Below are 16,729 nucleotides of genomic sequence, written 5' to 3'. Positions count from 1 at the left end.
GTGGGGAATGAACACCGGGTGCGAGCCTGTGTTAGCAAAGAAGGGGCTGTGCTTGGTTGAGCTGTGCTCAGCATTGTTGTAGGCGAACTCGGCCGTGGGGAGATGATCAAGCCAGTCATCCTGCAGGTGGGAGCTGAAACAGCGTAGGTATTGCTCTAGGGTCTGATTAGTTCTCTCCGTCTGCCCGTTTGACTGAGGGTGGAAAGCAGAGGACAGGTTCACTTTAACCCCGAGCGCCAGGCAGAAGTTCTTCCAGAACTTTGAGGCAAATTGTACGCCTCGGTCGGAGACCACGTCGTCCGGGATCCCATGCAGCCTGAAGACCTCTCTGAGAATAAGATCGGCCGTCTGTTTGGCTGTGGGTAGGCCTTTGTAGGGGATGAAATGGGCCATCTTGGTGAGACGGTCGACCACGACCAGGATGGTGTTCATACCTTTTGAAGGAGGAAGGTCTACCACAAAGTCCATGGAGAGCGAGCCCCAGGGGCGGGAGGGAATCGGGAGGGGTTGTAACAGACCCACTGGAGAGGAACGAGGAGTCTTATTGCGGGCACAGACAGTGCACGAGGAGATGTACCTCTTGATGTCCTCCTTGTATGTTGGCCACCAGAAGGAGCGGGAGAGAAGTTCCTGGGTCTTTCTTGTGCCAAAATGGCCGGCCACCTTGGAGTCATGAGTTTGAGCACTTCGAGCCTTGCGATTTCTGGTACATATAGTTGTAGGTCCTGATGAAACCAATGACCGTTCTTAAACGTAAGGCTGAAATTGCCTGTGGGGTGGGAGAGGAAGGGGTCATTTTCATATCCTTCTTTGATTGTGCCCAGGAGTTCTTTAGAGTAGGTGGCCCCTACGACCCTTCTCTCGGGTAAGATGTTATTTTGGCCCTTGTTACTCTGTGAGGGCTCGGAAAACATTCTGGAGAGGGCGTCAGCCTTGCCGTTTTTTGATCCAGGGCGATAGGTGATGAGATAGTTGAAGCGGGAAAAGAATAGGCTCCATCTGGCCTGTCTGGCTGAGAGTCTCTTAGCGCTGCGGATGAACTCGAGGTTCTTGTGGTCAGTTAGTACGATTATGGGGTTGGTGGCTCCCTCCAGCAGGTGTCTCCACTCGGAGAAGGCATCCTTGATCGCCAGTAGTTCTTTGTTCCCGATGTCATAGTTCTTCTCGGAGGGGGACATCTGGCGGGAGAAATATGCGCACGGGTGTAATAGCATCCTCTCCCCTGTCCGTTGTGACAAAACTGCCCCCACCGCAGAGTCTGATGCATCCACTTCGACTGTAAATGGGAGCTCGGGGTTCGGGTGGATTAGGATTGGGGCAGAAGTGAAGAGGAGTTTCAACTTGGTGAAGGCCTCCTGGGCCTCGGGTGTCCAGGAGAAGGGGACTGCCTTCTTGGTGAGTTGGGTGATTGGTGCTATGACCTTGGAGAAGTTCCGGATAAACTTCCGATAGAAGTTGGCGAAGCCAATGAATCTTTGTATCTCCTTCTCGTTTTTCGGAACGGGCCAGTTCATCACAGCTTGGACCTTCCCCGGGTCCATACTTAGGCCCGCTGGGGAGATGATGTATCCGAGGAACTGAGTGGTGGTTCGCTCAAACTCGCATTTCTCTAGCTTAATATAGAGAGAGTTCTGTCTGAGCCTCTGCAGTACCCTGCGGACGTGTTCGCGGTGCTGCTCGAGGTCTTCAGAGAAGATCAAGATGTCGTCCAGGTAAACGACTACAAACAGATCCAGCATGTCCCTGAGGACGTCGTTAATGAAGTGCTGGAAGGTGGCGGGAGCATTGCAGAGTCCGAAAGGCATGACCAGGTACTCGAAATGACCATAACGTGTCCGGAAGGCGGTCTTCCATTTGTCCCCAGGGCGGATTCGGACGAAGGTCGAGTTTGGTGAAGATCTTCGCTTCCCGGAGTCTCTCAAGGAGTTCGGAAATCAGTGGGAGCGGGTACCGGTTTTTTACGGTTATGTCATTAAGCTTTCTGTAGTCTATGCAGGGACGCAAGGAGGAGTCTTTTTTCTCTACGAAGAAAAAGGGGGCTCCCGCGGGGGAGGTGGAGGGCCGGATGAACCCCTTCCTCAGGTCCTCGTCCAGGTACTCTTTCAGAGCCTTGAGTTCAGGCTCTGAGAGGGAGTGGATACTGCCAAAGGGTATTTCGGCCCCGGGCAACAGTTCTATAGGGCAGTCGTAGGGTCGGTGTGGTGGCAGCTTGTCTGCGTTTTTCTTGTCGCAGACATCCTGGAACTCGCTGTATTGAGGGGGTAGCAGATCCTTGACGGATAGCTTTGAGATGGTGGTGTCTTCGGGTGGAAGGACGGGTCTGTGGGAGCAATTTAGCGAGCAGAACTCGGACGGGAATCGTATGCAGCGGGTTTCCCAGTCTACCGAGGGGTTGTGGGTGGCCAACCAAGGGATGCCCAAGATCACAGGGAACTTTGGGGAAGCGATCAGCGAGAAGTGGATCTTTTCGCGGTGATCGGGTTCTATGAGGAGTTGTAGTTCGGTGGTCTCGTGAGTGGCCGGCCCCGAGGAGAGTGGGGATCCGTCGACGGTTTCCAGGTCAACGGGGGCTGCCTTGATTGTCAGTGGAATGTTCTTTTCGCGGGCGAAGGTTAAGTCCATGAAGTTGCCTCCCGCCCCGGAGTCTAACATCGCTGAACAGGGGAGTTGTCGCCCCTCAATGTCGATGAGGATGGGAATGATGAAATGGGATCCATGAGCCGCCGTATTGTTATTTTCCGGGGCTGCTGACGGGGTTGGAGTCTGTGGTTGCTCCTTTAGTTCCGTGACGGCAATAGTCTTTCGGATCTTATGAGGACATTTGATGGCAAAATGACCCGGCTCCCCACAGTAGAGGCAGAGGTTTTCGGCCAGCCGTCTCTCCTTCTCAGCTGTAGATAGAGACCTACGTAGAGCGTCGACCTGCATAGGTTCAGTTGCTGATTGGGGGTCGCGCTGGGCGTTGGAAGAGAAGGAGTAAGTGGGTCTGTGGTCCGAGGACCAGAGTCTTTCTCTCTTCCTCTCGGAGAGTCTTTGATCTATCCGGATGCATAACTGAATGAAGTCATCCAGATCGTCCGGGGCCTCAACTCTGGCGAGTTCGTCCTTTATTAATTCTGACAGGCCTCGTCGGAATTGGCTCCTCTGTGCCGATGGGTTCCAGGTGGTGTCCGTGACCCAACGGCGAAACTCGGCGGTGTATTCGGCGACAGAGCGTCTCCCTTGCAGCAGACCATGAAGTCGCGCCTCAGCTGTCGCACAGCGGTTGGGGTCGTCGAAGACTTGGCTCATGGCGGTGATGAAGTTGTTTAGGTCGTCCAGGAGCTGACTGTTAGTCTCCACGTAAGGTGATGCCCATGCTAATGCTTCTTCCGTCAGGAGATTGACCATGAATAGCACCTTCTTTTTCTCGGTGGTGAAGGGGGCCGGGTACATCTGAAAATAGATGCGGCATTGGTTTAGAAACCCCCAATACTGGCGTCTGTCGCCGACGAATCTTGATGGGAGTGGCATGCGGGTGTCTGCGGCCGCGGACGTCCAGGTGTTGCCTCTGTAGTTCAATAATCTCCCTTTGCTGGCTTTGGACTACGCCTTGGAGCTGGGCAAATTTCTCCTGATATGTAGTACCAAATTTTAGAAGTTCGGAGACCTGCTTACGCAGAGTGGCCATTGCGGACTCCATAGTGTGGCTGATTATTCTGTAACAGTCCTACAGGCTCACCTGAGTCAGAGGACCGCTGGCTGGAGGTAGGAGTGGAGCCCAGTGGCAAGGACCGCAGGCAGGTAGTAAGCATGGTCAGACAATCCGGATGTCAACGGTGGTAGCAGTTCAGTAGGTAGGGATAAGGCAGAAGAGTAGTCGGTAGGCAATTCCTGGTTAGCAGTGGACTTCCAGCAGTAGCAGGAGCAACAGATGAGGAGAAGCTTGATCAAGGCTCAGGAGCTCAATAATCAGCAAACTGGAGTGCAAGGGGCTGGACTATATAGGGAAGTACCAGGTGTGGGGAATCAAGGGTAATGAGCAAGGCTAGGCAAGACTGAGGTTAACTAATAGGCTTCAGGGAGGAATGTCCAGAGAGGACGGTAGCCTAGTAAGCAGGGCTACCGCCTGGGATGTGGCTGGTCACGGGTTCCCGACATTTCATTTCATTCATCTATAGTCTTTTAAACTCCGCTCTCTCTGCCTCTAGACTCGCCTTTATGTATGGTCGGGAGGCAGATCTAGTGGAGACCCTGTAACTTGAACAGTGGCATGATTGTTGTGCTATGATTAGTAAGGGTTGTTGGCAAGTGACGTTAACGGAATCATCTTTGAAGATATTGAATAGGGTGTAATTAGTACTGTCCAAGCTACATCGTATATAACCTACAGCCTCGCCATTGTGTTTCCAGGGTTGCCAGGTGGTAGGAATGACACTCCATATTTGGTGGACCTGTCCTAAAGTCCAACAGTTCTGGACTAACATTAGGAAAGGGCTGTATGAAGTTTTTGGTAAGGATCTCCCTCTGTCGGGCAACTATATATCTGCTTGCCATTAAACCTCCTACGTTCACTCATGCATCTTATAAACTCCTCCTCTATATATTCTTATGGCAGCCAGAATCTATATTGCTTCCAGTTGGAGATCACCTTCCTAATCTGTATCTTTTTTTTTTGAATCAGATCTTTTTTATTAAACATTTTACAGTGTAAATACACATTTTAACACATTGTAAACAAGGATGACATAGAAATATACTGTCCATAAGGCTAAAAACAAAAAGGATATCAGCCTATGTGTAGTAATTAAGTACCCAACCGACCCCCCCCCCTCCCTCCCTAACCTGCAAAGTACAAAGGCACATTTTTAAACATTTCCATTCAGACGTCGAAAGGACAGCCATAAATCCCATAATTTTCCAAATTTTGCTGGGCATCCACGCTTCTGATATACCATCCGTTCATAACTCAGCATCGTGTCAACCGCGCTTAGGAATTCGCCTAGGATTGGCGGCGCTGTCTGTATCCAATGCAGAGCGATTAACTTTCTAGCAACATATAACATTCTACCTATAGCTATTTTATGTACCTGACCTGTAGCCAGTTCAGAGACATATCCCAACACACACACTTTAGGGTCAGAGGGTACTCGTACCTTGTAAACGTCCTGTATTGTCTGACGTACCAACTCCCAGTATCTCCCTAACCTCTCGCACGTCCACATCATATGCAACAAATCTGCAGAAACCACAGAGCATCTTGGACATTCATCCGTGGGCCTGAACCCTATACGGAACAAAAAAAACGGAGTTTTGTAGACTCTATGGACAATAAACAGCTGCGAGAGTTTACGTCCTTCACTCAGGGAAGAGAGAGGTATCGCCTCCAGTATATCAGACCATTGGTCATCAGTTAATTTGCCAACATCTTTTTCCCATTTACTTTTAGCCACCAGTGGATGGGACACTAGGAACTTATCAAGCAATAGCTTATATATACAGGATATCATACCTCTCCTCGCCCCTCTAGACAAAATCTGGTGCAGTGCAGCATCTCTCCCTGCCACCTCATTCGTACCTTTAAATGTGGCGTTGTATGCATGTCTCACCTGAAGGTACTTATAAAAGTGAGTTCTAGGCAGTTCATACTTCTCCTGAAATCTGGTAAATGACATGAACTTCCTTTCCTCCAAAAGGTGGCTCAACCTCAGAATACCCTTTCTTTTCCATGCCCCAAACTCAGACAAGGAGAGGAATTCCGGCAGCACGGGGTTGTCCCACAGTGGAGTGTATTCAGTATTGCCGAAAACCCCCCTCAGGAGCTTGACCTTATTCCATACGGACTGCATCAAGTGTCCCAAATCGCCCATCGGACCACTCTTTCCAGCCCCCTTAGTCTCAAGGATCAGCAGTAAGTCATTAGAGGACAAGCAATGTTTAAACAACTGACACGACATCTCACTCGACTCCAGTTCCATCCACCCCTTAAAATGTTGGCATTGTGCAGCCAGGAAGTACACCCAGGGGTTTGGCACTGCAAGGCCCCCTTCTGTTTTAGGATATTGTAACGTTTCAAGCTTAATTCTCGGTTGCCCCTTACGCCATATGAGCTCCCTGAAGATAGCATTGATTGGAACAAATTTGGACTTTGACAGCCAGACCGGGGAGTTATGTAGAACATAAAGTAGCTGAGGCATCAACACCATTTTAATGAGGTTAGCTCTTCCCGCCACTGACAGGTATAGTTTACACCATGCCTTAGTTTTATTACGAAATTTAATAACCAGCGGGTCAAAGTTAAGGCGCCCAAAGTCTCGGATTCTCGGGGATATATGGATACCCAAATACTTAAAGGTCGCTACACATGGAATACTTCTGTCTCGCACTGTCTGTGATTGTACTTGCCCGTCAAGCAGCATAATCGCCGACTTACTCCAGTTAATAGTCAGACCCGACAGGTCCCTGAAGCAATCAATGATTTTCATAGCCGCTTCCAAGGATGGACCAGTATCCCCCAGAAAAAGCAAAGTGTCATCTGCATACATCGCCACTTTATTATTAACTGTCCCGTATTGAAACCCCTTAATGTCCGTTGACTTACGAATCGCTGCAGCTAATGGCTCAATCGCAACTGCAAATAGCAGAGGCGACAACGGGCACCCCTGTCTAGTACTCCGGCCCAGACAGAACTTAGGGCGAATGGAGGGGTGTCCCCCGACACATGCTTTGGGTTTAGAGTATAGCACCCGAACCCAGGATATATACTCATCTCCAAATCCCATATACTTTATAACTCTCCACAGGAATCGCCACTCAATGCTGTCAAAGGCCTTGGCCGCGTCTAAAGAAAGAATAGCCCTATCTCCAACATTGTCAGCTGGAAGTTGAATACTGGCAAACACTCTTCTAATATTAATTGACGTTGATTTCTGAGGCATGAAGCCAGTCTGGTCAGAGTGTATGATAGACAGAATCACTTTAGACAGACGCATGGCCAAGACCTTTGCAAGCAACTTAACATCGGTGGAGAGTAACGATATCGGTCTATATGAGTCAGGGAGAGAGTGATCCTTGTCCGGCTTAGGAATGACTACTATTACCGCCTCCTGCATAGACGGAGGAAGCTCCCCCCTTTCCCTGGAATAATTGAATACCTTCAGAAGTTCCGGGAGCAACACTTCCGCGAAGGACTTATATACTTCCGCCGGAAGCCCATCCAAACCTGGAGCCTTGTCATTAGCCATAGCAGCCAATGCCGCCCTCAATTCTTCTAGCTCAATCGGCTCCTCTAACCGCATACTGTCTTCCCTGGAAAGCTTAGGAAGATCTAATGTGGCCAAAAAGGCGTCAATCTCTTCATCCGAGCATGTCACCTTGGAAGCATACAGAGAGGAATAAAAATTATTCAGTATATTCAAAATTCTATCAGTATCGCGCCTGAGGACGCCGCCAGCATCTAACAGGCCAGATATACATTGTGATCCTTGCTACGCTTTTGCGATAACTGAGAGCATATGGCCTACACTCTCACCTTCAGTAAAAAATTGCTGCTTATAAAACAGTCGTTTCCTCTCTGCTACCTCCAAGAGGTGACACCTCAACTCCTCCTGCCTAGTCTTCAAGGTATTGCTTGTTATGCTAGAAGGATTTAACACAAAAGCCTCCTCCGCTAGCTTCATGTTATCATGTTTCTGCCGATCAAGCTCTCTAGATTTAGATTTAATCCGACTGACTGTTTTAATAAAGGATCCCCTAAGGAAGGCATTCATCGCTTCCCAAACGACTAACGGAGACGCAGTCCCTTCGTTTATACAAAAATATTCCCTAAGGGATTGAAGCATATCGGACGGGTCACCCATCAGTTTTAACCAAAAGGCATTAAGTCGCCAGTATCTAACCCCCGGCCTGGCTGTCACAGAGATATCAAGGGCGATGCTAAATAAGGAATGGTCAGATAGGGTCCTAGAAAGATATTCTGAGGTCTGTACAAACGGGAACATATGAGCATTTACCAGACCCAGATCTATACGCGACAGGGAGCCATATGTCGAGGAGCAACACGAGTACTTCCTGTCCAGGGGGTGGGTCTCTCTCCATACATCCATCAGACCTACTTCCCTCAGTATTCTTGCAAACGAGGTTTCACCTGTATTGCTACCGCTAGGTGTGATCTGGCATCTATCAAGCGAACTGTCAAGTACATTATTGAAATCTCCCACTATCAACATTGGAAGTTCAGAAAATTCTGCCATAAACTCTATGAGCCTCCTTAAAGGCACCGAGGAAAATGGTGGGGGTATATAGATTGTCGCCAACACCATTCTCATCCCTTGGACCACACAATGCACTCCTATAAACCTTCCCTCTTCATCCACACATTCCCTGAGACATTCAAATATGATATTCTTATGAACTAGGATACTAACCCCCCTGGAATACGAGGAGAAGACGGAATGCGCCGAATACCCCAGCCACGGCTTTTGCATGACATGTATAGATTGTTTGGTCATATGCGTTTCTTGCAAGCATATTATTGCCGGCTGATATGTAGATAGGTAACGGAACAGACCGCGTCTCTTCGTAGCATCCGCCATTCCCCTCACATTCCAGCTAAGTATTCTCGTAACAGGTCCCATAACAATGCATAACAATGCATACATATATAAAAGTACATTTGAGATCTACACCTTTCCACCTCCCAACAGCTGCGAGGAAAAATAATGTTAATCACCAGATTGCAGACTCCCATCTCTTCTCTATTGCCCACGACAAAATATACAAGGACTGTACGTTTCAGCATTTTAGAATTGCCATCAATAGCACCTTTGACAGTATTAACCCCAGCTAAACCCTTCCCCCCCCTTTCAAGGTGGGCTCAGGGGCATTAATCACTTGCAGGCTAGAACTCGCCCCCCCCCCTCATGCAGGACTGGGGAATGCTGGTCATCATTACAGGGGCCGTCTTGCTCCCTTACTCCTTCCTCCACTTGTGCCAGGGTGCCCTCTTCTTCTCCCCATACATGGCTGGGGGACTGGTGCGATTTATGAGTGAAGCGCTCTAGCCGCGCTGCCGCTCCCTGACTCACCGCCGCTCTCAGGTCAGGCCACTCTTCCTCCTCAGCGCCATCTTGGGATCTTGCCTCCCTGTCCTGCCGGCTCGGCGTTTTGCCTCTTTTCGCAGGCATATTGTTGTCACTTGTACCGGACCGCTTCCTAACTGTGTCCCCCGCTCCTTCAGAAGTTTTAATAGTATTTCGCCACCGTTTGCGGTATTAAAGACAGGATAATCGCCGGAGCTAGTGCGGCGTGCGTCCTACTCCATGCGCCGCTAGGCTCCGCCCCCCTCCTAATCTGTATCTATGGTAATCCAAATCCTTCTCTATAAAAAGATTAATTCTACCCTCTCTGAAACCAGAGAACAATTTACTAAAATCTGGACCCGCTGGAGGAGGTGTGCTGTCTTCCAATCTGGATTCCTTTTTATCTTTATAAGGGTGCAATAGAATATCCCTTCCCTTCTTCTTCTGCCTCTATAAATAATCAATGCATCAGATGTAATTTTCTTTGTCTTTTATACAATGTCAATACACAATGCTTTATCTACACAACCTGATGATGTTGATGAAAAAAATCCTTTTGATAAGTGATTATTTATTTTTATCTTTACTGTTCATTTGGTTTGTGGTTGTTTATCTTTCAATAATACCTTTTAAAATATAAAGTGTAGGTTCACCTTTGTTACTGGGATTTCATATGCAGCAATCCCATAGAATATGGTATTACTATTACCTGAATTGCTCTCTTAATAGGGCCTCATGCTCATTTCTTGCGGATAGCACGTTGATCTATTGATTTATACAGGGAGATCTGTATTTTTGCAGATCCATGTGGCTGTCCTGCAAATTATAGAACATGTCCTATTCTGATCCGTATTGTGGACAAGAATAGCCATATCTATTGATGGGAGTGAGAAAAATTCAGAATGCACACGAAAAGTATCAGTATTTTGTGGATCTGTTGTTTGCAAACTGAAATACAATATCGGAATGTGCAACAAGCCCCTGTGGAAGCCGGTGTAGAAGATGGCAGTGGCTCTGATGTAGTGTTGTTGTGTCATGGTGTCCTACCTCAGGCTGTCACTCCCTGGGGATCGGTGCAGTGGAATTATAGTACTGAAGAAAGAGGCCAGAGTTAAACGTAACAAAGTCATTTTGAACTTGAAATACATACAGTAGCAGCAGGCTTGAAGTGCAATTCTTCTCTCACAGCTGCTGAGGAGGTATAGTGGTTGGTTGGTTGCATGGCTGCAGTTCTGCACTTAGACGATGATGGCCTAATGGCCGAGGCTTTACTCGTGGCTGTCCTTAGGGTACCTGGTTCCCGAACTTCCCTCAAAGGGGGAAATAAACGATTCATGGGAGTGCATGCTCTACGAGCTGCTTCACAACTCCCCCACTATCAGAACAGAACCCCTCTCCTCTTAGCACTACTTAGCTCACTCTCTCTACTCTGGGTTGCTTCCTCCGGGCAGGAAGTAGAAACAGCCCACTCCTACTAAGAGGAGCCGAACAGGTTGGTTAACCCTATTACAGCCATCCATTGCCAACCATTACCTCCCCTGTTGGTACATGTGAAATACATAACGTTTCATATAAAACATATAAAAAGCTGCAATTCAAGAGCACAATAGCAGTACCCCCATGTCTGGGATACTATACATGGCCGCGTGCATGAAGCCTAAGCTGGAAAGATGTGACAATGGTGAAGGAAGGGTAGGGATACAAATGAGCTCTTAACAAGCTCTGCCTCTAATGAACAAGCTCTGCCTCTAATGGCACCAGATGTAAGGCAGCTATCATATAAGTCAATGTTCAGCTCTTAAAATAAGCCTTGAGACATGACTTGGATATTAAATAAGCCAGCACCTCATCTGCAGACAGCTGTTTCAGGGTGATTGCCCCTCATCAGTGCAGAGCACAGAGTACTGGCTTAACTGGGTAAGAGTCCTGTGTCCGGGTCAGCGGGGAACTAACTCTCCTTAGGGAGAGAGTACCTTAGTCAATGTGAAGAGCTTTATAGGCCATACATGCTCCTCTGGAATTCTAGGAGAGAAGGGATGAAAATGAGCTCTTAACAAGCTCTGCCTCTAATGCCACCATATGTAAGGCAGCTGTCCTATAAGTCAGTGTTCAGCTCTTAAAACAAGCCTTGAGACATGACTTGGATATTAAATAAGCCAGCACCTCATCTGCAGACAGCTGTTTTGTTTTAAGAGCTGAAAATTGACTTATAGGATACGTGTGATGCCCGTTGCCGTATTGCGGACCGCATTTGCGGATCCACAATACACGGGCACCGTTCTGTGGCCATTCCGCATCACGGAACAGAACACTACGGAAGCACTACGGAGTGCTTTCTGGGGTTCCATCCCGTGCTTCTGCACCGCAAGAAGATAGAACTTGCTCTATCTTTTTGCGGAACGGAAGGATCGCGGAACCATTCAAGTGAATGGGTCTGCGATCCCCATGCGCGTGTCCCATGGACAGTGCCTGTGCATTGCAGACTGCAATTTGCGATCCACAGCACGGGCTTCACACGTTCGTGTGAATGAGCCCTGACTGAGAGTTAAAACCAGGAATGGATACACAGAGATAAAGTATAATAGAAAGATCTGCACCTGTGGTTTTGGCTCACAATGACTGATGGAAATCACTGACCGAACACTGACCAAATTACTAAAGTGTGAACCACACCCAATGCTTTGTCTCTTGTGTTCTCCTGATGCCAATTTACATCTGCCAGCTGCATGTACTCAGCACAAATTAATAGAAATTCTTGAAAAATACTGTGTGTCTGCTGATTCACCACCTTCTACAGAACTTAATTACGGTTAAGGATTGGGTCATTAATTCTGACACAGCAAAGTACTACTCTCAGCTGCAATGTATATGCTTATATTCCGTTGCTATTAAAAGAAACTGAACATTCTCACTTTCATCTTAAAAAATAGTAAATATACACAGTCGAGTCACATTATTCTGACCACCAGCTAATATCCAGATTATACGCTGTGTGCAGCACGGACAGTAGGTAGACGGGCTGGGAGTGACTCAATAAGGTCCTGGTAGGTTGTCACAGGTATCTGGAGCCATGACTGCAGTGCGTCCCACAGCTGCTGGAAGGTGTGTGGGAGGATCCATAGAGCAAAAATGATGATCAAGGTTGTCCCACAGATACTCAATTGGGTTAAAGTTTAACAGGTTGCTGACCTAGGACGCGAATGCTCGTCCTAACTGGCCGGTACTTAATGCCTTAGGACGAGCATCTCGTCCCAGGGTTATCCGGCTGCCCCACATGCGCCATTGCGATCATCAGCAGGGGCCCGGCTGATACTGACACTCTGACCTCGGCATACAGTGGGTTTGCAGCAGCTTGTACATCCCCATCGGGGTCCCCGTGCTGCGGTGATGGGGACCCGATAGTTGCTATGGCAGCCCCGATGCCTTGCACAGGCATTGGGACTGCCAGCTACGGAAGCCCAGGAGATCCAGCCCCAGGGCTATCAGAAAAAGGAGACACAAAAACATGATTTTTTTCAAAAATGCTTTATTATGTAAAACTGAAACATAAAAAAAGTTAAAGTAGACATATCTGATATTGTCACCTCCATAACAACCTGCTCTATAAAAATAACACATGATCTAACCTTTCAGGTGAACACCGTGAAAAAAAATAAAAAAAATAAAAACTGTGCCAGAACAGCCATTTTTTATTACCTTGCCTCACAAAAAGTGTAATATAGAGAAATTAAAAGTCATATATACCACAAAATAGTACCAATAAAAGTGTCAGCTTATCCTATAATTTCCAAAATAGGGTCACTTTTTTGGAGTTTCTCCTTAGGGATGCATTAGCAATATGGATTACCAATATGAAAGTACAACTATTGCCATGTAGAAAAAAATACCTTATTTCTTGATGTACCTGTCATTCTGTTTTCTGGCTTTCATTTTTGCGTAAATCCAAATGTTGTATTATGAAAATTAGGGAGTAAGGTGGCTGTCCTGCAAATTATAGAACATGTCCTATTCTGATCCGTATTGTGGACGAGAATAGCCATATCTATTGATGGGAGTGAGAAAAATGCAGAATGCACATGAAGAGTATCAGTATTTTGTGGATCCGTTGTTTGCAAACTGAAATACAATATTGGAATGTGCAATGAGCCCCTGTGGAAGCCGGGGTAGAAGATGGCAGTGGCTCTGATGAAGTGTTGTTCTGTCATGGTGTCCTACCTCAGGCTGTCACTCCCTGGGGATCGGTGGAGTGGAATTATAGTACTGAAAGAGGCCAGAGTTAAACATAATAAAGTCTTTTTTAACTTGAAATATATACAGCAGCAGCAGCCTTGAAGTTCAATTCTTCTCTGACACCTGCTGAGGAGGTATAGTGGTTGGTTGGATGGCTATAGTTCTGCACTTAGACGATGCTGGCCTAGTGGCCGAGGCTTTACTCGTGGCTGTCCTTAGTGTATTTGGTTCCCGAACTTCCCTCACAGGGGGAAATAAACGATTCATGGGAGTGCATGCTCTACTAGCTGCTTCACAACTCCCCCACTATCAGAACAGGACCCCTCTCCTCTTAGCACTACTTAGCTCACTATCTTTCTGGGTTGCTCCCTCCGGGCAGGAAGCAGGAACAGCCCACTCCTACTAAGAGGAGCCGAACAGGTTGGTTAACCCTATTACAGCCAGCCATTGCCGACCATTACCTCCCCTGTTGGTACATGTGAAATACATAATGTTTCATATAAAACATATAAAAAGCTGAAATTCAAAAACACAATAGCAGTACCCCCAGGTCTGGGGTACTACACATGGCCGCATGCATGAAGCCTAAGCTGGAAAGATGTGACAATGGTGAAAGAAAGCATGAAGAGGCTTATTTCCTACAGCTTCCCTGCTCTGTTCTTATTAGCAGATTGCTCCCACTCCTAGGAGTGATTCTGCTAATATGTTTAATGTGTTATTCTATTATGCTTCATTGTGTTATTAGCCAAGTCATGCCCTTATTTTCATCATAGAACAAAAACAATTTTGCTTCTCTTTTAACTTTCTTTTTAAGCTATGTCTTTAGCTGAACCATAGCAGGACAGGTTGTTCTGCTCCAGGAATACTGCAAGCTCCTGCACTATGCTGACACTTAGGCCTCATGCACACAGCCATTGTTTTGGTCCGCATCCGAGCCGTAGTTTTCACGACTCGGATGCGGACCCATTCACTTCAATGGGGCCACAAAAGATGCGGACAGCACTCCATGTGCTGTCCGCATCCGTTGCTCCGTTCCGTGGTCCCGCAAAAAAATATAACATGTCCTATTCTTGCCTGCGCTTTGCGGACAAGAATAGGCAGTTATATTAAAGGCTGTCCGTGCCGTTCCGCAAATTGCGGAACGCACACGGACACCATCCGTGTTTTGCGGATCCGCGGTTTGCGGACAGCAAAACACTCAACGGTCGTGTGCATGTAGCCTAAATCAGAAGAATCTAGCTGTAGTAATACAGTATGACAATGACAGCATGCACTCAGATACTAGGACAGTATATTTTGGTCCATGTATCTATTTTTATCCTAGTTGGTTCCAGGGCATTTAAAATCAAATGTTATTCTTCTGTTATTATTACCATTATTGCTGGAGAATATGAATCATAGAAATATGGTAACCAGGCAACATTATCTTCTGGAGACGCTAGATAATTCTGTATATTCTAAATGCAAAATCAATCTGCTATAAGCTAATGTACTTAACAGCTGTGGGCATGCTGTTCAGAGGTATGAACTATGCATATGTATGATTTTTTTTAGCAAGGTAAGACCAATTTCACACAGTCATTGTTTGGTCAGTGTGTGATCAGTTTTTTTCAATCAGTGAGAGCTCGTTCACATGAACGTGTGATGCCCGTTGCCATATTGCGGGCCGCATTTGCGGATCCGCAATACACGGACACCGTTCCATGGCCATTCCGCATCACGGATACGGACCTATTCATTTCAATGGGTCCGCAAATCCTGAGATGCGGAATGGTGCAGAACGGAACACTACGGAAGCACTACGGAGTGCTTTCTGGGGTTCCGTCCCATGCTTCCGCACCGCACCGCAAAAAGATAGAGCAAATTCTATCTTTTTGCGGAACGGAAGGATCGCGGACCCATTGAAGTGAATGGGTCTGCGTTCCCCATGCGCCTGCCCCACGGACGGTGCCCGTGCATTGCGGACCGCAATTTGTGGTCCACAGCACGGGCTTCACACGTTCGTGTGAACGAGCCGTGACTGAGAGTTAAAACCAAGAATGGATACACAGAGATAAAGTATAATGGAAAGGTCTGCATCTGTGGTTTTGACCCACACCTGGTTTTGGCTCACAATGACTGATGGAAATCACTGACCGAACACTGACCAAATTACTAAAGTGTGAACCAGGCCTAATGCTTTGTCTCTTGTGTTCTCCTGATGCCAATTTACGTCTGCCAGCTGCATGTACTCAGCACAAATTAATAGAAATTATTGGACAATACTGTGTGTCTGCTGATTCACCACCTTCTACAGAACTTAATTACGGTTAAGGATTGGGACATTAATTCTGGCACAGCAAAGTACTACTCTCAGCTGCAATGTATATGCTTATATTCCGTTGTTATTAAAAGAAACTGAACATTCTCACTTTCATCTTAAAAAAGAGTAAATATACACAGTCGAGTCACATTATTCTGACCACCAGCTAATATCCAGATTATACACTGTGTGCAGCACGGACAGTAGGTAGACGGGCAGGGAGTGACTCAATAAGGTCCTGGTAGGTTGTCACAGGTATCTGGAGCCATGACTGCAGTGCATCCCACAGCTGCTGGAAGGTGTGTGGGAGGATCCATAGAGCGAAAATGATGATCAAGGTGGTCCCACAGATACTCAATTGGGTTAAAGTTTAACAGGTTGCTGACCTAGGACGCGAATGCTCGTCCTAACTGGCCGGTACTTAATGCCTTAGGACGAGCATCTCGTCCCAGGGTTATCCGGCTGCCCCACATGCGCCATTGTGATCATCAGCAGGGGCCCGGCTGATACTGACACTCTGACCTCGGCATACAGTGGGTTTGCAGCAGCTTGTACATCCCCATCGGGTTCCCGTTCTGCGGTGATGGGGACCCGATGGTTGCCCCGATGCCTTGCACAGGTATTGGGACTGCCAGCTACGGAAGCCCAGGAGATCCAGCCCCAGGGCTAGGTCTCCTAGGCAACTGTTATCATCTTACAGTGTAAAGCACTGACAGTTCAATACAGCACAATACAGATGTATTGTGCTGTATTGAAACAGGGATCAGACCCTGAAATGTGGAAGTCCCATAGTAGGACAAAAATAAAAAATAATAAAAGTGAAATAAAAGTGTTTTTAACAATAAAAAATAAATAAATAAAGTTTCAATTAAAAAAAAGCCCCTTCGTCATAAAAAGAGACATATAAAATTGTAAAATAAAACAAACAAAAAAAAACACATTATGTATCATCGCGTCCGTAACAACCTGCTCTATAAAAATATCCCATGATCTACTCCGTCCGGTCAACACCCTAGAAAAATAAAAATAAAAACTTTGCTAAAAATAGCCATTTTAGTCACCTTACATCACAAAAAGTGTAATACCAAGCGATCACAAAGTCCTATGTACCCAAAAATAATACCAATCAAACCGTCAT

This window comes from Bufo bufo, chromosome 2 (assembly GCF_905171765.1).
Source record: "Bufo bufo chromosome 2, aBufBuf1.1, whole genome shotgun sequence".
Taxonomy (NCBI): Eukaryota; Metazoa; Chordata; class Amphibia; order Anura; family Bufonidae; genus Bufo; species Bufo bufo.
This window is presented reverse-complemented; position numbering follows the sequence as displayed.